Here is a 26,735-nt window from a genome sequence, read left to right on the forward strand (position 1 = left end):
CATAGACATGATTGGCTACATTGATTGAGGGACCAAATTGTCTAGCTAGCTAATAACAGATCACATCCATATGGCTAGTTATCAAGCTAACTTACAGGGATAAACTGGATGACTAAATCCAAATATTCTTTGATTTTCTATCCGTCTATAGTGGTGATGACAATAGTCTGACTGACAACTTTAGCTGGACAAGGACTTGCCGATGTCAGGCTATTTCCAAAAGCCTAATCTCTGGTGAAGCTAAAAGACACATGTTGTTTGCTTAGCTAGCTAGCTATATGCCAAATGGATAGGCTACCCATGACGTATCTGAAATGTCATGATCAATTTATGTTTACTGATCATGATAAGGATGCAATTATTTGCTATAAAATTCTGATTATAAATTTGGAATAATCGGAAATATGTAGTTGCGACTATGCTCTTCAAGAGGAGATGAAGAGTTATAACATTTACTTAACAATCCCTTGAAAACGTCAAGTAGTTGTCAATGGTTTTAGTGAAGCTGGGGGTCTTCCTGCACCCTGCACCCTATTGTGACATTTTATTAATAACGACCTATTACATTAGCTTCCTTTCACACCTGTGGACACACACACACTCCTTTAGGCATTGGTTAAAGACATGGAAAATAGGGGTGGCAATACAGTCTGCTGCCATTCTAAATTGTTTTCCATCTAGGTTGTCTATACCTGGTAGTATATTATTACTGAACAATAGTTTTTTCACCTCTTCCACACAAACTTGACCAAATTCAAAACAGCAATCCTTTTCTTTTAATATTAGATCTTACTATTTGTTCAGTAAGTTTGTCCACTTCATCAGTAAAATAGTAGTTGAAATGATTGGCCATATCAAAAAGCTTTGTTATAAATTACACATCAACTTCAATAAATGATGGAGATGAATTGGGTTTTCTGTCCATAATATCATGTCATTTTTTAATGTTATTTATCTTGTTTTTGGTAATGTCAGCATTCAAGCTTTCAAGATATATAACTTTCAAAATATTGAAATACAGCGGGTATGATGCATTTTGCATGATATGATGCTGCCTTTGCACCATTCTGTAGAATGCAAAATGCATCATACCAGGTGTATTTCAATATTTTGAAAGTTATATATGTTGAAAGCTTGAATGCTGACATGCAAAACATTTTGGGACTAGATCAACAATGGACTAATGAAACAAATACCAAAAGATAGTTTTTGGGTGGAATTTGCTTTTGAGGGTGTAGAAACAAACTCAATATACTTTAAAATGACTAAAACCAAATTGAAACTGTGTAGAAATAATGGTCCTACATTCATACAGTTTCTTGAATGTGTCCAGTTCGCTAATAATCCCCAAAATGAACGCTAGACAGTCATCGAGCATCGGAAATTTAAAAAATGATAGATATTTTTATTTTGACCACGAGGAAATATATAACATTTTCGGTGTGGCCCTTCTGACCTCGTTGAATACTGAATGCGGCCCCCGGTGCAAAATTTGTTTGACACCCCTGGACTAGAGAGAGTTAGGGCGTCTACTCTCTGAGGTGGTCCCAGTAAGTTTCACTGTAATACTTTATGCATATTTCATGGCTGTTTTTTATATTTTGCATCTCATAAGAGCCTGACAATCTTTCTTGAACTTACATTAACCTGTTTACATTATCGATGGCATTACTAATTGTTGCAATCAATTCATTATTGACCAGAGGGCGTATTTGTTGCTTGACAACCTTTAACTCAGTAATCAATGGGCAGTGGCCAGCACAACTGATTAAATACACTACAATTACACCATGCCAAAGGGCCTGCAGCACAAGCCAATCATTCTGTGGATTTACACAGATTGTTATCAGGTTGCAGATAGCCTCGAAAATAGCCGATCTGTCACAGATTTGGTCTCCAGAACATCTCAAATACCTCTCTGGTTAGATTAGGTTACTGATACACAAGCCAGATACAGAATGAGGTGTTTAACTATGGTTTCTGTGTTGGTGGTAGCTGTGTGTATAGTTGTATATTTGTATCTATATACAGTACCTTTGGAAAGTATTCAGACCCTTTCACTTTTTCCACATTTTGTTACGTTACAGACTGGGGTGAAGGTTCACCTTCCAACAAACAGGACAATGATCCTAAGCACACAGCCAAGACAACGCAGGAATGGCTTCAGGACAAGTCTCTGAATGTCCTTGAGTGGCCCCGCCAGAGCCCGGACTTGAACCCGATTGAACATCTCTGGAGAGACCTGAAAATAGCTGTGCAGCAACGCTACCCATCCAACCTGACAGAGGATCTGCAGAGAAGAATGGGAGAAACTCCCCCAATATAGGTGTGCTAAGCTTGTAGCATCATACCCAAGAAGTCTCAAGGTTGTACTCACTGCCAAAGATGCTTCAACAAAGTACTGAGTAAAGGGTCTGAAAACCTATGTAAATGTGATATCAGTTTTTTTTTAAATATACATTTGCAAACATTGAAAAACACCTGTTTTTTCTTTGCCATTATGGTGTCTTGTGTGTAGATTGATGAGGACGTTTTATTTATTTAATACATTTTAGAATAAGGCTGTAGTCTACCAATATTTGCAAAAAGTAAAGGGGTCTGAATACTTTCCGAAGGCACTGTATTTTATATTCAGTAAAAGAGAGGATGTGTTCTTCTAAAGTGTGGCAGTGTAAACATGTTTCCCTCCTTGTATGCTATCCTCTGTCTGTCTGCACATCTGATGTGATTCAGATAGAAATGGGATCAGCTACAAGGCGACATCTTGTTTTGCACTTATAATCGATACCAAGAGAGTAATGTTGTCTCCTCAAATCAGAATCACATTGGACATTTTGTCTGACAGTCTGCTTTTTGTTGTTGAAAACACAACACATATTACCCTTCACTTTGGACTAGAGAGGTCTTGGCAGCCAGGGTGGGTGTCTGTGTGTGTGTGTCGCCCGGCCAGATGTGCACTGTTTCTTAAATTAAGTGGCTAATGAGAATACAGCAGCTGCTTCCCTTTAACACTAGACCTACAGTATTGATCTGCAGTCTGCAACACACACACACACACACACACACACACACACACACACACACACACACACACACACTTGATCTGAAAGATCAAGTCAAATTCAAAGCAACCCATGAAAACACCCCTCTGTTCTTTTCAGACACAGAAGACACCATTCTTTCCACCTACAGTGCACTCAGAAAGTATTCAGACCCCTTGACTTTTTCCACATTTTGTAAGTTAGTCTTATTCTAAAATGGATTAAATAGTTTTCTTCCTCTCATCAATCTACACACAATACCCCATAATGACAAAGAAACATTTTTGTTCTTCTTCAAATGTATATTAAAACACATTTTTTTGAAGCAGCAATTACAGCTTTGAGTCTTCTTGGGAATTTCTCCCATTCTTCTCTCCAGATCCTTTCAAGTTCTGTCAGGTTGCATGGGTAGCGTCGCTGAACAGCTATTTTTAGATCTCTACAGAGATGTTCAATCGATGTTCAAGTCCGGGCTCTGGTGGGGCCACTCAAGGACATTCAGAGACTTGTCCTGAAGCCATTCCTGCGTTGTCTTGGCTGTGTGCTTAGGATCGTTATCCTGTTGGAAGTTGAACTTTCGCCCCAGTCTGAGGTCCTGAGTGCTCTGGAGCAGGTTTTCATCAAGGATCTCTCTGTACTTTGCTCCATTCATCTTTTCTCGATCCTGACTAGTCTCCCAGTCCCTGCCACTGAAAAACATCCCCACAGCATGATGCTGCCACCACCATGCTTCAACGTAGGGATGGTGCCAGGTTTCCTCCACACGTGACGCTTGGCATTCAGGGCAAAGAGTTCAATCTTGGTGTCATCAGACAAGAGAATCTTGTTTCTAATGGTCTGAGAGTCCTTTATGTGCCTTTTGCCAAACTCCAAGCGGGCTGTCATGTGCCTTTTACTAAGGAGAGGCTTCCGTTTGGCAACTCTACCATGAAGGCTTGATCGGTGGAGTGCTGCAGAGATATTTGTCCTTCTGGAAGGTTCTCCCGTCTCCACAGAGGAACTCTGGAGCTCTGTCAGAATGACCATCAGGTTTTTGGTCACCTTCCTGATCAAGGCCCTTCTCCCCCGATTGCTCAGTTTGGTTGGGTGGCGAGCTCGAGGAAGAGTCTTGGAGGTTCCAAACTTCTTCCATTTAAGAAGGATGGAGGCCAGTGTGTTCTTGGGGACCTTCCATGCTGCAGAAATATTTTGGTACCCTTCACCCAGGCCTGTGCCTCAACACAATCCTGTCTCTGAGCTATATGGACAGTTCCTTCGACCTCATGGCTTGGTTTTTGCTCTGACATGCACTGTCAACTCTGGGACCTTATATAGACAGGTATGTGCCTTTCCAAATCATGTCCAATCAATTTAATTTACCAGAGGTGGACTCCAATCAAGTTGTAGAAACATCTCCACGATGATCAATGGAAACAGGATGCACCTGAGCTCAATTTCGAGTCTAAAAGCTTGTTTTCACTATTTCATTATGGGGTATTGTGTGTATATTGATGAGGAAAATGTTTAATTTAATCAATTTTAGAATAAGGCTCTAACGTAACAAAATGTGGAAAAAGTCAAGAGGTCTGAATACTTTCCGAATGCACTGTATGCTCAAAAAGTAATATGAACATTCCGAAGTGAATCGTTTGATGAATGATGAATTTGGGTGTTGAATAGGAGACAATAAATAGTTCAAGACATTCTTGACTGCTCAGGACAAAAAAACCTGCAATTAGACAGAAGGGTAGGAATTAGGTCAGGATGGTTTCTAACGTGCTTTTCTGTCGCCCCTTGATATAGGCTAACAACACAGCTATAATGATTTTGAACAACAGCAACAAAAAATAGAGCCCAGTAATGCTCGATACTCGCGAACAAGAAACAAAATAAAGAGATTCTACAATGAACCACAGCCCAGATAGCCAAACGGTACTTTCTACAAGCACTCAACATTAACAAGGACCTACACATACAGCACATACCCCTTCCCTCAATGAATTGAATTAATTCAGCCATTTGTTCATTTATTCTGATCTTTTTTGCAATATAATACAATACATGATAGTCACAAAAACAGAATGGGCATTGGAACCGAGAAACAGCATCTCTAATCAGATAGTAAGATAAGGCATGTTTCTCAGATCACGTTTGCTGTGAGAATCACATATGATTTCTCTCCCTTGTAAAAGCCAGGGGGTGACAGAGTGAGATGTAGGGGTTGTTTGGGGGCCACAACGACAACTTGGTGTGTCGCCAGAATACTAATCTCCCTAGCCAGTCTGGGTGGGATGGTTCCTCTGATCCAAGTTTGTGTGTGTGTGTGTGTGTGTGTGTGTGTGTGTGTGTGTGTGTGTGTGTGTGTGTGTGTGTGTGTGTGTGTGTGTGTGTGTGTGTGTGTGTGTGTGTGTGTGTGTGTGTGTGTCAGTCCAGGCTGGATGGTTCCTTTCTTATCCTAGGATGGATATTTTTTCCCTGTGATTTTGACAGTTGGAAAAGCAGGCCCTATCAAAGAAGGTTAAAGGGTCTATCTGCCATTTGACACATTCATTCATCTCCCACACATTACATACACTGTTCAGAAATGAGAACATAATTAACTTAGGTAGGGGATATGCAAGATTTATTGATATACTGTATAGGCCAAGTCCAGAATATAACCACTTTTTTAGCACACAAATGCACAGGGATAGCCTACTAAGAATTTAAAAAATGAATATTAACATGGTAAAACATAAAATATGGATGTCTTCAATTATATGTCTGTCTGCAGAGAGAGGCATACCTAAAGTAGTTCAGGGGATTTCCACCTCAGCTGCAGGTTCAGGTTGCCATGTAAATGCCACCACCCAGTGACAAGGCTATTGTCAGCTGTTGTCAGAGAGTTAGCCATGTTAGTATTAGCATATATTAGAATACCTCAGCACAGCTGTCCATCTTCTCAGAGATAATGAAAGCAGAAGGACCACGAGATCGGACTGAATGGGCACCTGTATAGATGGGGGGAGGAATTGAGTGTGTGTGTGACTATCAAGTCTGTGTGTGACTGTCGCCCCATTGCACTCACTTCTGTCATCATGAAGTGCTTTGAGAGACTAGTCAAGGACCATATCACTTCCACCCTACCTGTCACCTTAGACCCACTCCAATTTGCTTACCGCTCCAATAGGTCCAAAGACGATGCAATCGCCATCACACTGCACACTGCCCTAACCCATCTGCACAAGAGGAATACCTATGTAAGAAGGCTATTCATTGACTACAGCTCAGCATTTAACACCATAGTACCCTCCAAACTCGTCATTAAGCTCGAGACCCTGGGTCTCGACCCCGCCCTGTGCAACTGGGTCCTGGACTTTCTGACGGGCCGCCCCAGGTGATGAGGGTAGGAAACAACATCTCCACCCTGCTGGTCCTCAACACTGGGGCCCCACAAGGGTGTGTTCTGAGCCCTCTCCTGTATTCCCCGTTTACCCATGACTGCGTGGCCATGCACGCTTCCAACTCAATCATCAAGTTTGCAGACGACACTACAGTGCTAGGCCTAATTACAAACAATGACAAGACGGCCTACAGGGAGGAGGTGAGGGCCCTTGGAGTGTGGTGTCAGCAAAATAACCTGTCACTCAACGTCAACAAAACAAAGGAGATGATCGTGGACTTCAGGAAACAGCAGAGGGAGCATCCACATCGACGGGACAGTAGTGGAGAAGGTAGAAAGTTTTAAGTTCCTCGGCGTACACATCACGGACAAACTGAAATGGTCCACCCACACAGCATGATGAAAAAGGTCCAACAGTGCCTCTTCAACCTCAGGAGGCTGAAGAAATTTGATTTGTCATCTAAAACACTCACACACTTTTACAGATGCACAATCGAGAGCATCCTGTTGGGCTATATCACTGCCTGGTACTGCATTTGCACCGCCCTCAATCGCAAAGCTCTCCAGAGGGTAGTGCGGTCTGCACAACGCATCACTGGAGGCAAACTCCCTACCCTCCAGGACACCTACAGCACCCGGTGTCACAGGAAGGTCAAAAAGATCGGCAAGGACAACAACCACCCGAGCCACTGCCTGTTCACCCTGCTATCAACCAGAAGGCGAGGCAAGTACAGGTGCATCAAATCTGGGACCAAGAGACTGAAAAACAGCTTCTATCTCAAGGCCATCAGACTGTTTAACAGCCATCACTAACATAAAGAGGCTGCTGCCAATGTAGCAGTGTGATGTTGTTCCCCTAGATTATGCACCAAGTTGCACACAAGGACCAATTCAAATAGGCAAGGTCAAGAGGGGATGTTAATAATTTGATAATAATAATAATAATTCAGTGCATTAATTACAGCTGCATAGCTAATGTTTTTCATATCAATATTGTACATACATGTGATTGTAAAAGTTGTGTATATTTTGGTTTGGTCCATCGCAGGTTATCTGTATTTCCGTACCCCCTTATTGTTCTCTTTTGCCTGACCTTCGGCTAGAAAGGTATGTTGTCCTTGGCTCCGAAATTGTTTAATAAAAACTGTCATGATGTTACACAATGTGCTGTTATGCTACCATAAGTTTGTTACAATGTGGATAAGATAAAGCTCGCTAACTCGGGTATCTATTGTAACTTGTGAGTACTTGGGACAGTGTTTGAGTGAGTGTCCATGTGCTTGCGCAGGTGCCTGAGAGCTAGGACTGAGCCAAGGGTTAACATAATGTGTGTTGTCTCTTCGTGTGCAGGTATGTCTTTTACTTTGTCCAAATTATGTTCTGTATCATTTTACTTGTATTGTATGGTGTGCTGTTGTGCGTTGAATGTGTGCACACAGCACCTGTTATTTCCTTTTGGCGCTCTCTTTTGCCAGACCTTCGGCTAGCAAGTTGCCTGAGAGCTAGGACCGCGCCAAGGGTTAACATAATGTGTGTTGTCTCTTCGTGTGCAGGGCAAATAAAAATAATTCAACTAGCAGACCGTTAGTTGTGGCAGCGTCCTAATTAAAAGTACACAACGCAGAATGAACCACGCTACACCAACATACAGACTCAAATCTCTGGCCACTTAAATACATGAACTTAATAAAGGTATGTCTAGCCACTTTAAATAACGGCACTTTAATAATGTTTACATATCCTACATTACTCATCTCACCATCTACTGCATCTTGCCTATGCTGAACGCCATCGCTCATCCATATATTTAAATGTACATATTCTTATTCATCCCTTTACATTTGTGTATATAAGGTAGTTGTTGTGAATTTGTTCGATCACTTACTAGACATTACTGCATAGTCGGAACTAGAAGCACAAGCATTTCGCTACACTCACATTAACATCTGCTAACCATGTGTGTGACCAATCAAATTTGATTTGATTTGTGTGTGTTTGTGAGTGTGTGTGGCGTCAATATACTTTTTTGTGTGTGTGTGTGTTTGTGTGTGTGTGTGTAAAGGTGGGGCAGGAATTCTAAGAAACTTTAAATGAGTCACCTTGCTGACATCAGTCTAACTCTTTAAACTCACATTTCCTTCAATCAACTTATTCAACAGTGTCAGCCTGAATCAATCATTTACCCTGACAACCTGACAGTTCCTGGAATTTAAACAACAGGTCATCTAGAAAGACCCTAGCCACAGAAGACAGACATGCTATTGTCAACTCACATTTGTTAACATTGTGAATTAACATTGTGAAATCATAAAATTACTTCAACAGAATGCTTTGGCAGGAATATCAAATGATGTTTGCACTTTGTTTTATGCTACGCTTTTATGCTTGTTTTAATTCAATACTAAAGAAATAAACAAGTAATGTTATTACAGTGTAATCATTGTTGTACCATTTACTTTCTAAATTGTAATAAACACTCCTGGATAATGTGAAACCATCCAGTCCTTCTCTTCAGGGATTTCTAAGTTAGTCTCACTAATGAAACCACACTATGCTAAGACAGCCTTACCGTATCCGGGTTTTCAGAGACACCAACAAGAACAGGAGGACCTGTGGTGGTCCAACCACAGCTCTACCCATTCTGAATCAAGTCATTGTGACTGATGAATCACAGATGAGACTGCATCCCAAATGGTACGCTATTCCGTATATAGCACACTTATTTTGAACAGAGCCCTATGGCATAGAACAGTACTATATAATTTACAGTTTTTCCGTTATATTGCAGTGGTTCTCAATCCTGGTCCTGGGGACCCAAAGGGGTGCACATTTCTGTTTTGTTGGGTCCCCAGGACCAGGATTGAGAACCACTGCAATGTAACGGAAAAACTGTAAATTATATAGTACATTTTTGTATTATCAACAGTAAATCACTGAGAAAAATGTTGCTTCAGCATACTGTAAATTATGGTGCATTATAGGAAGATGTTATGGCAGGGGAAACAATTGCTGTATTTCAAATGGTACTTTAATTCCAACCCATCAGTGGAGCGCCAAAAACCTTTCGACCTCTAGTGAGTGCATGGCATTGTTGTTTTGAGGAGTGCCTTGTAAAGAGGCCATATTTGTTGCACCCAGGAGTGAGAATGCTGTACCAATTTAACTGATATGTGGGTATAGTGCCCTGTTCATCTCAAATGTTTAGGGGATATGAGGCTGCAAGTCTTAAACCTTAAATGATTTGTCATTTTGTCACATCCTTTTAGTCTGTTTTGCCTTGTCGTCACTGCCAGTTTGGAAGCCTTTGATCATTGAGACCTCTAGAAATTGAGTAATGTAAAACACCAAATATTCATTAATATGAGCGGCCCACGCTTGGATTGCGTCCTACCTGACAGGTCGCTCCTACCAGGTGGCGTGGCGAGAATCTGTCTCCTCACCACGCGCTCTCACCACTGGCATCCCCCAGGGCTCTGTTCTAGGCCCTCTCCTATTCTCGCTATACACCAAGTCACTTGGCTCTGTCATAACCTCACATGGTCTCTCCTATCATTGCTATGCAGACGACACACAATTAATCTTCTCCTTTCCCCCTTCTGATGACCAGGTGGCGAATCGCATCTCTGCATGTCTGGCAGACATATCAGTGTGGATGACGGATCACCACCTCAAGCTAAACCTCGGCAAGACGGAGCTGCTCTTCCTCCCGGGGAAGGACTGCCCGTTCCATGATCTCGCCATCACGGTTGACAACTCCATTGTGTCCTCCTCCCAGAGCGCTAAGAACCTTGGCGTGATCCTGGACAACACCCTGTCGTTCTCAACTAACATCAAGGCGGTGGCCCGTTCTTGTAGGTTCATGCTCTACAACATCCGCAGAGTACGACCCTGCCTCACACAGGAAGCAGCGCAGGTCCTAATCCAGGCACTTGTCATCTCCCGTCTGGATTACTGCAACTCGCTGTTGGCTGGGCTCCCTGCCTGTGCCATTAAACCCTACAACTCATCCAGAACGCCGCAGCCCGTCTGGTGTTCAACCTTCCCAAGTTCTCTCACGTCACCCCGCTCCTCCGCTCTCTCCACTGGCTTCCAGTTGAAGCTCGCATCCGCTACAAGACCATGGTGCTTGCCTACGGAGCTGTGAGGGGAACGGCACCTCAGTACCTCCAGGCTCTGATCAGGCCCTTACACCCAAACAAGGGCACTGCGTTCATCCACCTCTGGCCTGCTCGCCTCCCTACCACTGAGGAAGTACAGTTCCCGCGCAGCCCAGTCAAAACTGTTCGCTGCTCTGGCCCCCCAATGGTGGAACAAACTCCCTCACGACGCCAGGACAGCGGAGTCAATCACCACCTTCCGGAGACACCTGAAACCCCACCTCTTTCAGGAATACCTAGGATAGGATAAAGTAATCCTTCTCACCCCCTCTTAAAAGATTTAGATGCACTATTGTAAAGTGGCTGTTCCACTGGATGTCTTAAGGTGAACGCACCAATTTGTAAGTCGCTCTGGATAAGAGCGTCTGCTAAATGACTTAAATGTAAATGTAATTAATATGTTGTAATGTTTGTAAACACGTTACCTAGCAGCCAACCTGGGGGTATCCTACTAAGCAGGTTCGAGCCAGGTAACTTTGATCAACTCTGAGTTCAACTCAGGATAACCAGTCACGCGAAAGCGTCTCACTTTTAAGCCCGGTAAGATTCTATTGCAACGAATCCTTCAGAACATACCTGCTCTGTGGCAGGCTAACACACAGCTAACTCCACTAACGCTGAATGAAATGACTGAGCCACAAGTTGAGGACCAATGAAATCAGATTTCCTCCCTCTTGAAAATATTGCGTTATCATCCCCTTCATTTGAGGAAGAGACTGATTAAAAATTGTATTATTCAAATGTTTTTTTTTGTGTACATTTAAAAAAGAAATAATCTTAAAATATATTACATTACACATTTAGTAATGACAGAATGCATTTGAAACTTCACACACAGTAACACTTTAGCATGACTTATTACAATCATTGTGGGGAAAAAAAGGTGATTGTGGTTGTGCACCAAAGCACAGCCAAGTTGACGTTAAGGACAAGTAATAAAACAAAGACGGCATTTCTAAAAGCCTTGACCTCTAGACGCCTGAGTTGGAATGTAAAAGCCAACTAAAGCTGGTTGGCTTTAGAAAACTCTGATTAGATCTACCTTGCTTTGTAGGACCTCTCTGCTTGCACCAATCCATTGTAATTACAGTAAAATACTGTGAAATACAAACCCCTCACCTCAATGAATTTCATTCATTCATCCATTCGTTATGGTAGCATTTACTTTTGTACAATATAATACAGTACATTTTACGGTATTGTACTGTGTGGCATTAGACTGTACTTGCTTTGATACCGTATTTATATTACAGTAGGTGTAAAGAATTTGACTTGCCACCGAGCTGCTTGTAAGCTACTGTCAAATTCACGGTAACCCCTGTGGGGCCTGTGATGAGAGCCAAAATGGTTGATCTTCAAACGAGCTACTCACTGATTAATGCACTTTTGTCTAGTATCTCACCTGCTATTACCACCTTCTGTCACCTCATCACTCTATCAATTACATCTGAGGGTTTTACAATGTGGAGCATCAATAATTTAGGCTACTTCATCTGGTAAGTGCAGTGTTAAGAAAGTTTTAATTGGTAGAGAAGGTGAAAAGATGGTAACGTGTAACAGGACTAAAAAAAGATGCTTGTGTTGTACAAAATTAATCCTGATTGTACAAAATGTATTATAATGCTGTATAAAATGTATTTTTTTATATATGTAATCTTACATACAGTTTCTTCAGAAAGTAAATTACTTTTGAAACATTTTGTTGTGTTACAGTTTGAAATTAAAATGTATTAAATTGAGATTATTTTGTCACTGGCCTACACACAACACTCCATAATGTCAAAATGGAATTATGTTTTTTGACATTTTTACAAATTAATTTAAAAAATGAAAAGCTGAAATGTCATGAGTCAGTAAGTACTCATCCCCTTTGTTATGGCAAGCCTAAATAAGTTAATGGGTAAATATTTGCTTAACACGTCACATAATAAGTTGCATGGACTAATAACTGTGCAGTAATAGTGTTTAAGTGTTTAACATGGTTTTTAAATGACTACCTCATCTCTGTACCCCACACACAATTATATTTAAGGTCCCTCATCAAGCAGTGAATTTCAAACACACAAAGTCCAGGGAGGTTTTCCAATGTCTCGCAAAGAAGGGCACCTATTGGTAGATCATTAAAATATCCCTTCAAGCATGGTGAAGTTAATAATTACACTTTGTATGGTGTATCAATACACCCAGTCATTACAAAGATACAGGCATGCCCCCTAAATCAGTTGCCAGAGAGGAAGGAAACCGCTCAGGGATAACTTTAATACAGTTACAGAGTTGAATTGCTGTGATAGGAGAAAACTTAGGATGGATCCACAACATTGTTGTTACTCCACAACACTACCCTAATTGGCAGAATGAAAAGAATGAAGACTGTACAGAATACAAATATTCCTAAACATGCATCCTGTTTGCAACAAGTCACTAAAATAATACTGCAAACAAAATGTGGCAAAGAAATATACTTTTTGTCATGAATACAAAGTATTAAGTTTGGGACAAATCCAATACAACACATTACTGAGTACCACTCTCCATATGTTCAACCATATTGGTGGCTGCATTATGTTATGTGTATGCTTGTTATCATTAAGGACTGGGGAGAAGACAGTGAATGTTCCCGAGTGGCCGAATTACAGTTTTGACTTAAATTTGCTTGAAAATCTATGGCAAGGCCTGAAAATGGTTGTCTAGCAATGATCAACAATCAATTTGACAGAGCTTGAAGAATTCTGAAAAGAATAATGAAAAATGTTGCACAATCCTTAAAGACTTATCAAGAAAGACTTACAGGTGTAATTGCTGCCAAAGGTGCTATTACAAAGTATTGACTCAGGGGTGTGAATATATATGTAAATGAGATATTTTGTATTTCATTTTCAAACAAATTGCTAACATTTCTAAAAACATGTTTTCACCTTGTCATTATAGAGTATTGTGTGTAGATGGGTGAGAGAAAAAATATATTTAATCAATTTTGAATTCAGGCTGTAACACAAAACGTGCAATATGTCTAGGGATATGAATTGTTTCTGAAGGCACTACACTTTGCAGAACAAGTGACCTAGGAAAATAGGGTCTTTGCAGATACTTACAATGCAACAAACTGCACCTTGAATGACCTTGGGCAATAATAATCATCATTAGTAACCAAAATGAATATTAACACAGTGTTTTACATAACTGGCAAGGCACAGATTGTTCCCGTACCGAATGCAATAAGGAACAATTCTATTGCTTCTCCTGTTCTCTAGCTTCTGGTGACATTTGCCATGTATAAAATACGGCCCAGGATTAGCATCCCCCTCTCTCCCTCCCCTACAGGCCAAAGCCATTTCCTACCATGATTAATTTCATTGTTGCTTGGGATATTATTATTCACTTATTTGGTTCGACTGGTGGCTGAGTTCCATAGCAATTTTATAATTCAGGTTAGGTTGCAGCAGGGAGGATTTTTAGGTCTGCGTCATAATCCTATTTCCTACATAGTGTACTTTCTTTGACCATGCAGAGCCCTTATGGGCCCTGGTCAAAAGTAGTGGGGCCCGGCCTAGGAAGGGAGGCCGTATACACCCTTTTTTTCTCTCTCTCTCTCTCTCTCTCTCTCTCTCTCTCTCTCCTAAATAAAGGAATGTCAACGGGGCGTTGCTGTATATAATGTGAGCCATATTCCTGCTCAGAGAAGATCTCATGACAAATTAAGTAGAAGTGCTGTGGTTACAGGTTCACCTGCCTCATCTGAAGCCTCTTCGTTTAGGGTGCTGCTATAGGCCACCAAGTGCAAACTGTCAGTATCTGGAAAATATGTGTGTGATGCTAACAGAGAAATATGTTTTCTTGGTGACCTGAACATCGACTGGTTATCATCTAAGTGTCCTCTCGAGATGAAGCTTCTTATTGTTACTAATGCCAACCTGGTCTCAGAGCATTTCATATTATTCTATACGTAAATCCTAGACACCATATTTATTATGAAAGGTTCTATAGATAAAGTCTGTCATCATTATCATTCCTGCCGTTATTGTATGTCCACTTGTTTTATGAACACAGCAATTAATTCTAAGTATTAATGGGTATGAGCACAATGGATTAAAATGTCACCATCGTCTCCTGCATGGATGCATCCCAAATGGCACCCTATTCCCTACATAGTGCACTACTCTTGACCAGTACCCTAGGGAATAGGGTGCCATTTTGGGATGCAGCTATGTTATGGAGCTAGAGTGCCCGTGCAACATTAGGCAGGTATTGTGTTATTTCACAGGCTCTCCTCTCTTATAATAGAAGGCACTGCACTGCCATGAGATATGGCAGGAAGAGCTTGAGAAAACATTAATTGGGAGCCTGTCAGTGCAAACTGGAGAAAAAGTCAGTCTCCTATTCTATCACTGCCTTATCAGCCAGAAGGAAGGGAAGATCTGTCTGAGGCCTGTCATTAAAATAGGTTCAGCGTTTTATTAAAGATTGTTGTGTGCTAAATCTCAAGGTCTAGTCAATGGCAGCAGACAAATTAAATGAAAATATCCTCCTGGCCCATCTTCAGTCAGTGGAGACTGGAGAGATAGTGTTCCTGTCGCTGCAGTACAGAAGGAGACTGTTTATAATGGGGACATCATGCATCATCTGTATGCTTTACCTTCTGTGTCCCAAGTTACCCCCTATTCCCTTATATAGTGCATTACTTTTGCCAGAGGCCACCTGGAGATAGAGTTCATGTCATCAGGAGACTGAGCTAGAATAATCTGGGTTTCACATCATTGGGTTTCTATTAGGGCTGTCAAACAATATATATATTGTTTAATTAAGTTGTAGGATTTGCTGTGATTAATCACAATTAAACGCAAATTAAGAAATTGCTCAAATTGAGACATATTTTAAGATTTTGTTTTATACAAAAAGCATTACAAGAATATTGACTTCTTGATTTGGTCCAAAATAATGGTCAGCAAAATCAGGTCAAATCATAAAGCACACTTTCTTTAACCTCAATGTCAACTTGTTTTGACATTGCGTTGTTGCTTTTAGATTCTGTATTGTGTATGTTCTAAGTGTATTTTGAACGCATTCAGACAAATGCGATTAATCACGGTATATATTTTTTTCTGCTATGAAATTACAAAAAGTCGACTTGGGTTAACAAATGAACTCTGACAGCCTTTGTTTTAATATATTTTCCCCCATGAAATCTCACACACAGTTCAGATGTTCTTATTCACCTTATGAAGCTTGGCAACAAGGACGAGTCCAATTTGTTGCGATTGTTTTCCTCATTGAAATTTATTGAGACTCACCTGATGATGTCGTTAAATTTAAATTACATTTGTCAGGGCCTCCCGAGTGGCGCAGCGGTCTAAGGCACTGTATCGCAGTGTTAGCTGCGTCACTACAGATCCTGGTATGATACCGGTCTGTGTTGCAGGCGGCGCACAACTGGCCCAGCGTCGCCTGGGTTAGGGGAGGGTTTAGCCGGCCAGGACGTTCTTGTCCTATCGCGCTCTAGCGACTCCTGTGACATTTCGACCGCATGCACGCTGACATGGTCACCAGGTGTAAGGTGTTTGCTCTGACATATTGGTGTGGCTGGCTTCTGGGTTAAGTGAGCAATCCGGAAATGTGATTAAGACATCAAGAGCGAGCTAGGATGAACTTAGTCAATATAACTATTTGTTTAGCACTTTTGAAATGTACAGCGACATAATTCAGAACATGGGACGTTCTTACAGTGTTCCCCCTGTACACCAAGTCAGGGGGCATATAAGCAGACAAAGAAAGCTCTTACAAAATGTAAGAGATTATAGGCTACATGTGCACCACCAAGTCAGAACAGTAGGCGAAATTAAGAGGGGTAAATAGACCAAATGATTAGGGTGAGGCACATGGGCTACTGACATCTTACTACACAGCATACACTTAGTATTACTTTCTTAGCTACAGTATTACATATCTCCCTGGCATATTACATTGTTTATGCAGCAGCACACAATACATTTTGGACACCTTGAGCTTTGCTTGAACAGGAAGCTGGCACGGCGGTCCTTCGTGAGCAAATTTAGTCATCAAAGTCTGGAATTCTCTGGATTGATTGTGCTTTCAAAACAAGTAGGAACTCGGGGAAAAAACAAGGTTGAATCATGATGACGTCATTGATCTTCAAGTCGTAGCTCAGAAAGAGTTAGGATTTACAATTCCGAGTTGGATGACCGTTCAAACCGTATTTTCCCAGTCGGAGTGTTTTTGTTCCCAACTTCCCAGTTGTCTTGAACTCACTGAAGTCAAGTTTTCACAGTTCCGAGTTAACAGTTGTTTTGAGTGCGGGCCATGTTGAATGTTCATCATTTTAAACTTGGAAAAGAGCCCCTGAATCCAAGATTTGGGACCACACAGACACTCCACAGAATAGCAGGCTTGTGATTGTCACTGATGCCACTGTCACTGATCCCTTCCAAACCACTTATTGTTGAATTTGCGATTTCCAACTTGTTGTGTAATGTTTATGTCCAATAGCCGAAGAGCACCGATACATTTTATCTATGATTTCTCTTCATTATTTCTCTTAATTTGACACGGATTAAAATGTATTTTCCAGTAGGTTGTCAACTTGATTCATGATGATGACTGCTAGCTAAGATTTTGATGATGTTGACATGATCAATCCACTCAAAGCTACTGGAGATATATCGTGATTTGGCATTTTATCTGTGGCCAATGACCTTGTGCCTTCTTGGATGGGCACTTCTACTGAAACTCTATGGCAGCACCCAAGGGGCTAGAATCTACCCTTAGAAATGGTGATGACGTAGTGTCCCCATGAGTTACAGAACACTGAGCCAATCACGGCGCAACACTCTGTATTTTCTGCTGCTTGCCCCACCACCACCACCACCACAGAAAGCACTCGGCTAGGCTGAAACACTGCCTTTCTTGAGCTGCCTTAATCAAGAAAATAAAAAAGAGACCATGTTTGTATGCGGCTTTATTAACTAAATGTTTTACATTGTTTGCAAACTGATATGTGACACTTATTAATAAGGCTGTTTTTTTGTTGCTAAAAATATGGGGCTCAATATGGGGCACCTGCCCTGAATGGCGGGTCGCCCCTGGGTGGAACATAAGATACTACAGTTTTTAACGTCCTGTTGGTAGGATAGTCTCGAACGAAGCTCATTCAGTTTATTCCCTGGTGGTTGCAATTTAGCCAATTGAACGGATGGTACCAACTCGCAGACTAATTCTCACAAGTCACCCCGATCTCCGCCCCCTGTACCTCTGTCCTTTCGACATACTAATGACAGGGATAGTGGCCTGTTCTTGGAGAAACAGTATATCCTTTGCGTCAGACTCATTAAAGAAAAAATCTTCATCCAGTTCGAGGTGAGTAATCAATGTTCTGATATCCCGAAGCTCTTTTCTGTCATAAGAGACAGTAGCAGCAACATTATGTACAAAATAAGTCACAAACAATGCAAAAGAACCACACAAAATAACACAGTTGGTTAGGAGCCCGTAAAACGGCAGCCATCCCCTCCAGAGCCATTGTGGACCATTGACATTCGATGTCAATACAGATTTCTGTTCCCAAAACTAAAATCTGTTATGTACAGAGTGCACTAAGTTTTGTAGACTTGACCCTTTGGCAAAGTTCCCAGAATTGTATTGTTTAGATGTCAGATATAAGTATTCTTTAGAAAAGTTGACAGAATTAGCATGTCTTAGTCTTCCTTTGAAACAATCGAAATCTACATTCCCGTACACACTGTACATACAGTACACATACAGTACCTTGCTAGTCCTATCACCCTGCCTTGAAGATTATGGTTAGCAGTGGTCAGAGGACTGATTTAAACTGGGGAGGGTCACTCAGGGAGCATCCGTGTTTGATGCAGGCGAGACTGCTGACCTATGTGGTAAATTGGTTAAAATTTTTCCTAAGAGATGCTTTGAAGTCGTCTGCAGAGGAAGTTGGTTTTATCAGTTTTTAACGATCACTCAGAGCCAGGGCTGAGAAACAAGTGAAGATCAGACGCGGCTCTTATGCACAGGCTTTGAAGTGTTAGTATCCTTGTAGCTGGAGAATACTTCTCAACATTGTTTTGGATGGGTTCTTATGTTACACAATACTTGAAGATTAGGTTTTATTCAGAATGATATTCTAGAACAAAATTAAATTCTGATTTAATTAAGGGCCGTGTTCTGTTAAATAAATCTCTCATCTGTAACGGCGTTCTTCATTTGTCGAAAGAGAGGACCGAAATGCAGCGTTGGAGGTTACTCATGTCTTTAATGAAGAAAATGACGATACATGAAATAACTTATAAATACAAAACAACAAACGGAACGAAACCTAATTACAGCCTATCTGGTGAAACTACACAGAGACAGGAACAATCACCCACGAAATACAAAGTGAAACCCAGGCTACCTAAATACGGTTCCCAATCCGAGACAATGAGAATCACTTGACTCTGATTGAGAACCGCCTCAGGCAGCCAAGCCTATACAACACCCCTACTCAGCCGCGATCCCAAATACTACAAACCCTAATACGAAAATACAATAACCCATGTCACACCCTGGCCTGAACAAATAATTAAAGAAAACACAAAATACTAAGACCAAGGCGTGACAGAACCCCCCTAAGGTCCGGACTCCCGGACGCACCTCAAAACCATAGGGAGGGTCCGGGTGGGCGTCTGTCCATGGTGGCGGTTCCGGCTCGGGACGTGGATCCCACTCCATTAATGTCCTAGTTCCTCCCCTTCGCGTCCTGGGATAATCCACCCTCGCCGCCGACCATGGCCTAATAGTCCTCACCCAGAACCCCACTGAACTGAGGAGCAGCTCGTGACTGAGGGGCAGCTCGGGACTGAGGGACAGCTCGGGACTGAGGGGCAGCTCAGGACTGAGGGGCAGCTCGGGACTGAGGGGCAGCTCGGTACTGAGGGGCAGCTCGGGACTGAGGGGCAGCCCGGAACTGAGGGGAAGCCCAGTACTGAGAGAAAGCCCAGTACTGAGAGGAAGCCCAGTACTGAGGGGAAGCCCAGTACTGAGAGAAAGCCCAGTACTGAGAGGAAGCCCAGTACTGAGAGGAAGCCCAGTACTGAGATGAAGCTCAGGTAGGTAGTAGGCTCCGGTAGATCCTGGCTGGCTGGCGGATCTGGAAGATTCAGGTTGACTAGCAGATCTGGAAGATTCTGGTTGACTGGCAGATCTGGAAGAGACTGGTTGACAGGCTGATCTAGAAGATCATGGCTGACTGGCGGATCTAGCTGCTCTATGCAGACTGACAGCTCTGGCTGCTTCATACAGACTGACATCTCTGGCTGCTTCATGCAGACTGACATCTCTGGCTGCTTCATACAGACTGACAGCTCTGACTGCTCCATGCAGGCTGACAGCACCCTGCAGACTGGCAGCTCCTTGCAGACTGACAGCTCCTTGCAGACTGGCATCTCTGGCTGCTTTATGCAGACTGACAGCTCTGGCTGCTTCATGCAGGCTGACAGCTCTGGCTGCTTCATGCAGGCTGACAGCTCTGATTGCTCCATGCAGGCTGGTAGCGCCTTGCAGACTGGCAGCTCCTTGCAGACTAGCAGCTCCTTGCAGACTGGCAGCTCTTTGCAGACTGACAGCTCTGGCTGCTTCATGCAGACTGACAGCACTGAGTGCTCCATGCAGGCTGACAGCACCCTGCAGACTGGCAGCTCTTTGCAGACTGACAGCTCTGGCTGCTTCATGCAGACTGACAGCTCCTTGCAGACTGGCAGCTCAGGCTGTTCCGAACAGGCAGGAGGCCCCGGCAGCGCTGTAGAGGAGGAAGGCTCTGATAGCGCTGAACAGGCGGGAGACTCCGACAGCGCAGGAGGGAAGGAAGGCTCTGGCTGTGCTGAACAGGCGAGGCGCACAGAAGGCCTGGTGCGTGGTGCTGGAACTGGTGCTACAGGATCGAGGACACGCACAGGAAGCCTGGTGCGGGGAGCTGCCACCGGAGGACTGGAGTGTGGAGGTGGCACAGGATGGGCTAGACCGTGAAGGCGTACTGGAGATCTTGAGAGCAGTGTTGGCACAGGACATGCAAGGCTAGGGATGTGCGCAGGAGGCCTGGTGCGTGAGGCTGGCACCAACTTCACCAGCCGACTAACATGCACCTCAGGACGAGTATGGAGCGCTAACTCAGGTGCCATCAAATCCCCGACACGATCCGTCGGACGAATATCGTATCTATAGCACCAAGCTAGCAACTCCCTCATTACTCTCCACTCCACTTTCCCCATTAACTCCTTCACAGGCTCTGCTTCGCTCACCTCTAACACCGGCTCTGGTTCTGGTCTCCTCCTTGGCTCCTCACGATAAACAAGGAGAGTTGGCTCAGGTCTATCTCCTGACTCAGCCACTCTCCCTCTGAGCCCCCGCCCAATAAATTTTTTGGGGTGACTTTCGGGTTTCGCTCTGCGGCGCCGTGTCTGTTTCTCCAACTCCATTCGCCTATAGCCCTCTTCGCACTGCTCTAGCGAATCCCAGGCGGGCTCAGGCACTCTCTCTGGGTCGGCCGCCCACCTGTCTATTTCTTCCCACGTCGTATAGTCCCGGCCTCTGCTATCCATAACGTCCTCCCTTCGCTGCTCCTGCTGTCGCTGCCTGTTACCACGCCACTCGGTCCGTGTGTGGTGGGTGATTCTGTAACGGCGTTCTTCATTTGTCGAAAGAGAGGACCGAAATGCAGCGTGGTGGTTACTCATGTCTTTAATGAAGAAAATGACGATACATGAAATAACTTGATAAATAAATGCAAAACAACAAACGGAACGAAACCTAATTACAGCCTATCTGGTGAAACTACACAGAGACAGGAACAATCACCCACGAAATACAAAGTGAAACCCAGGCTACCTAAATACGGTTCCCAATCCGAGACAACGAGAATCACCTGACTCTGATTGAGAACCGCCTCAGGCAGCCAAGCCTATACAACACCCCTACTCAGCCGCGATCCCAAATACTACAAACCCTAATACGAAAATACAATAACCCATGTCACACCCTGGCCTGAACAAATAATTAAAGAAAACACAAAATACTAAGACCAAGGCGTGACATCATCACTGTGCAATTTTTAAGCCCCCCAAATCTTTGTGTGTGTCCCAAATTACACCGTATTCTATCTCTATAAAAGTTTGTGCCGGTGACCATTGCAGATTTGTTTTTTCTCATCTAGTTGTTTTGGGGTCTTTTTTTTTTTTTTTTACACATGTAGCATTTTTTGGGTGTTTTGTCTCGAGCCAAAGGGTGTAGTTAACTACTTAACTCCTCTATTAACCCATTACTGTAACCTATAGATATTCAATGGGGAGGTAAAACCAAGTTTTGTTTGGGCATTCACATAGATCTCAAAGGACTCAATAGTTAGCTCTGTTCAGCACCTTTGTTTGAAGTTGGCAACTTGACATCAGCAACAAAGGAGGGAGGGAGAGATACATCGAGCAGTTGTGTTTAAAGGTTGCATCTGCTCACTATCTGAATTTAGATATTTTTCTGTTAAAATTGGTGTTCCTACCATGCACCTCTCAGTCCTATACCTCAATACAAAACATTTTTGCCTGTCTTCTGGGGGACAAATGGCTTGATGTCTAAGCTGTTACTCACTGATGAGGCATTCAGCTATTGGTTGACTGATGGATGGATTTGTATTTGTTTTTTTAATGGATCCCCATTAGCTGCTGCCAGGGTCCAGCAAAATTAAGGCAGTTATATATTAAGTGTGTGCCTTCAGGCCTCTACTCTACTACCACATATCTACAACACAAAATACACGTGTATGTGTGTGTAGTGCCTATGTTTTTGTGTTGCTTCACTATCCTGCTGTATTTTTTTATATGTTTTTGTAAATACATTTTTTACTGCTTGCATGAGTTACTTGATGTGGAATAGAATTCCATGTAGTCATGGCTCTATGTAGTACTGTGCTGGTCCCATTGTCTGTTCAGGACTTGGGGAATTTGAAGAGACCTTTGGTGGCATGTCTTGTGGGGTATGCATGGGTGTTCAACATGTCAATACCTCTCACAAATACAAGTAGTGATGAAGTCAATCTCCCTTCCACTTTGAGCCAGGAGAGATCGACATGCATATTATTAATGGTAGCTTTCTGTGTACATCCAAGGGACAGCTGTGCTGCCCTGTTCTGAGTGACACCTTGTTCCCTTTATATTGCACTACTTTTGACCAGGGACAATAGGGCTCAGGTCAGAATAGTGCATTATGGAATAGAGTGCCATTTGGGATGGAGGCAGACTGTATTAGAAATTTAGCAAGACTTCACATGCAGAGTGAATGTGACTCTCAATAAAATGGTAATAGAAGTCACTGTCACTATGCTCATTGGAAGAGGGTGGTCAGTGTGGCAGTGTGCCACCCATGGCTCTGTATTTCTTCCAGCCAGGTCACCCGTGAAACAAGTCAGTATTCGACATCCCTCTACTGTATGTCTGAGGACGTTTGGAGATTATGTGGAAACCTACCACAAGGGGCAACAACGAGCGCTGTTACCTTCAAGTAGGTTTTAGTTTTGCTAAGGTGTTATGGATGGGGATTGTGGATGGGCATCGGCATCCATCTCTGATTTCAAAGGTTGCAAGTTCAAATCCAGCAATAGAATGTCGTTTTTTATATTTTTTAAGCATCTGCCTCTGTATGTATGATGGCACCGGAGAGGATGGCTGCCGTTTTATTGGCTCCTAACCAACCATGCTTTTATTTTTTGCATTGTTTGTATGTTATTTTATATAAACTCAGCAAAAAATAAACGTCTCTTTTTCAGGACCCTGTCTTTCAAAGGTAAAGGGTTTAAACACTGTTTCCTATGCTTGTTCAATGAACCATAAACAATTAATGAACATGCACATGTGGAACTGTCATTAAGACACTAACAGCCTACAGACAGTAGGCAATTAAGGTCACAGTAATGAAAACTTAAGACACTAAAGAGGCCTTTCCACTGACTCTGAAAAACACCAAAGGAAAGATGCCCAGGGTCCCTGCTCATTTGCGTGAACGTGCCTTAGGCATGCTGCAAAGAGGCATGAGGATTGCAGATGTGGCCAGGGCAATAAATTGCAATATCCGTACTGTGAGATGCCTAAGACAGCGCTACAGGGAGACAGGACAGACAGCTGATCGTCCTTGCAGTGGCAAGGTAACAACACCTGCACAGGATCGGTACATCCGAACATCACACCTGCGGGACAGGTACAGGAAGGCAACAACAACTGCCAGAGTTACACCAGCAATAGGTGCAGAGAGGCTGGACTGAGGGTTTGTAGGCCTGTTGTAAGACAGGTCCTCACCAGACATCACCGGCAACAATGTCGCCTATGGGCACAAACCCACCGTCGCTGGACCAGACAGGACTGGCAAAAGGTGCTCTTCACTGACTAGACACGGATTTGTCTCACCAGGGGTGATGGTCGGATTTGCGTTTATCGTAAAAGGAATGAGCGCTACACCGAGGCCTGTACTCTGAAGCGAGATCGATTTGGAGGTGGAGGGTCCATCATGGCCTGGGGCGGTGTGTCACAGCGACATCGAACTGAGCTTGTTGTCATTGCAGGCAATCTCAATGCTGTGCGTTACAGGGAACACATTCTCCTCCCTCATGTGGTACCTTTCCTGCAGGCTTATCCTGACATGACCCTCCAGCATAACAATGCCACCAGCCATACTGCTCGTTCTGTGAGTGATTTGCTGCAAGACAGGAATGTCAGTGTTCTGCCATGGCCAGCGAAGAGTCCGGATCTCAATCCCATTGAGCACGTCTGGGACCTGTTGAATCGGAGGGTAAGGGCTAGGGTCCCCTTTTGTTCAGGGACACACTATTCCATTTCTGTTAGTCACATGTTTGTGGACTTTTTTCAGTTTATGTCTCAGTTGTTGAATCTTGTTATGTTCATACAAATATTTACACATGTTAAGTTTGCTGAAAATAAATGCAGTTGACAGTGAGAGGACGTTTCTTTTTTTGCTGAGTTTGTAATGTTGCTGCTACTGTCTCTTATGACCGAAAAGAGCTTCTGGACATCAGAACAGTGATTACTCACCTCGAAATGGACAAATACATTTTCTTTAATGAGTCGGACGGGAAGGATATACACCAAACACCAGAACAGGCCCTCACCCTCATCCTTCGCAAGAGAAAGAAACTGAGATTTTGCGGAAGGAGATCAGGATACCTTGTGAGGATCAGGCGACGAGTGACTAATCTGCCTTTGCCATCCGTAGTCTTAGCCAACATTCAATCGCTGGAAAATAAATGGGACGAACTAAAAGCGCGTATATCCTACCAACGGGATATTAAAAACTGTAGTATCTTATGTTTCACCGAGTCATGGCTGAACGACGACATTAATAACATACAGCTGGAGGGTTATACACTCTATCGGCAGGATAGAACAGCAACCTCTGGTGAGAAATGGGGTGGCGGCCTATGTATATTTGTAAACCACAGCTGATGCACGTTATCTAAGGGAGTCTCGAGGTTTTGCTCGCCTGAGGTTGAGTATCTCATGCTAAGCTGTAGACCACACTATTTACCTAGAGAGTTTTCATCTGTATTTTTTGTAGCAGTCTACACACCACCACGGACCACTCAATGAGCTGTATACCGCCATAAGCAAACAGGAAAACACTCATCCAGAGGCGGCACTCCTAGTGGCCAGGGACTTTAATACCGGGAAACTTAAATCAGTTTAACCTAATTTCTATCAGCATGTTAAATGTGCAACCAGAGAGAAAAAACTCTAGACCACCTTTACTCCACACACAGAGACGCGTACAAAGCTCTCCCTCGTCCCTCCATTTGACAAATATGACCATAATTCAATCCTCCTTGTTCCTGCTTACAAGCAAAAATTAAAGCAGGAAGCACCAGTGACCCGGTCTATAAAAAAATGGTCAGATGAAGCAGATGCTAAACTACAGGACTGTTTTGCTAGCATAGACAGGAATATGTTCCGGGATTCTTCCGATGGCATTGAGGAGTAAACCACATCAGTCACTGGCTTCATTAATGTGACTGTACATACCTACCCCAACCAGAAGCCATGGATTACAGGCAACATTCGCACTGAACTAAAGGGTAGAGCTTCCGCTTTCAAGGAGCGGGACTCTAACCCGGAAGCTTAAAAGAAATCCAGCTATGCCCTCCGACGAACCATCAAACAGGCAAAGTATCAATAAAGGACAAAGATCGAATTGTACTACACTGGCTCTGACGCTTGTTGGATGTGGCAGGGCTTGCAAACCATTACAGACTACAAAGGGAAGTACAGCCGAGAGCTGCCCAGTTACACAAGCCTACCAGAATAGTTAAACTACTTCTATGCTCATCTCGAGGCAAATATCACTAAACATGCATGAGAGCACCAGCTGTTCTGGAAGACTGTGTGTTCACGCTCTCCCATAGCCAATGTTAGTAATAACTTTAAACAGGTCAACATTCACAAGGCCGCCGGGCCAGATTGATTACCAGGATGTGTACTGTGAGCATGCGCTGACTAACTGGCAAGTGTCTTCACTGACATTTTCAACCTCTCCCTGTCCTAGTCTGTAATACCAACATGTTTCAAGCAGACCGCCATAGTTCCTGTGCCCAAGAACACTAAGGTAACCTGAAAAAATGACCACCGACCTGTAGCACTCACGTGTGTAGCCATGAAGCGCTTTGAATGGCTGGTCATGGCTCACATCAACACCATTCTCCTAGAAACCCTATACCCACTCCAATTTGCATTGGACACAGCTCAACACCAAAGTGCCCTCAAAGCTCAACACTTAGCTATGGACTCTGGGACTAAACACCTCCCTCTGCAACTGGATCCTGAGCTTCCTGATGGGCCGCCACCAGGTGGTAAGGGTAGGTAACAACACATCCACCACGCTGATCCTCACACAGGGGCCCCTCAGGGGTGCGTGCTCAGTCCCCTCCTGTACTCCCTGTTCACTCATGACTGCATGGCCAGGCATGATTCCAACACCATCATTAAGTTTGCCGATGACACAACAGTGGTAGGCCTGATCACTGACAACGATGAGACTGCCTATAGGTTGGAGGTCAGAGACCTGACTGTGTGGTGCAAGGACAACAACTTCTCCCTCAACGTGATCAAGACAAATGAGATGACTGTGGAC

The sequence above is a fragment of the Oncorhynchus nerka genome, linkage group LG17, assembly GCF_034236695.1.
Source record: "Oncorhynchus nerka isolate Pitt River linkage group LG17, Oner_Uvic_2.0, whole genome shotgun sequence".
In the NCBI taxonomy this organism is placed as follows: Eukaryota; Metazoa; Chordata; class Actinopteri; order Salmoniformes; family Salmonidae; genus Oncorhynchus; species Oncorhynchus nerka.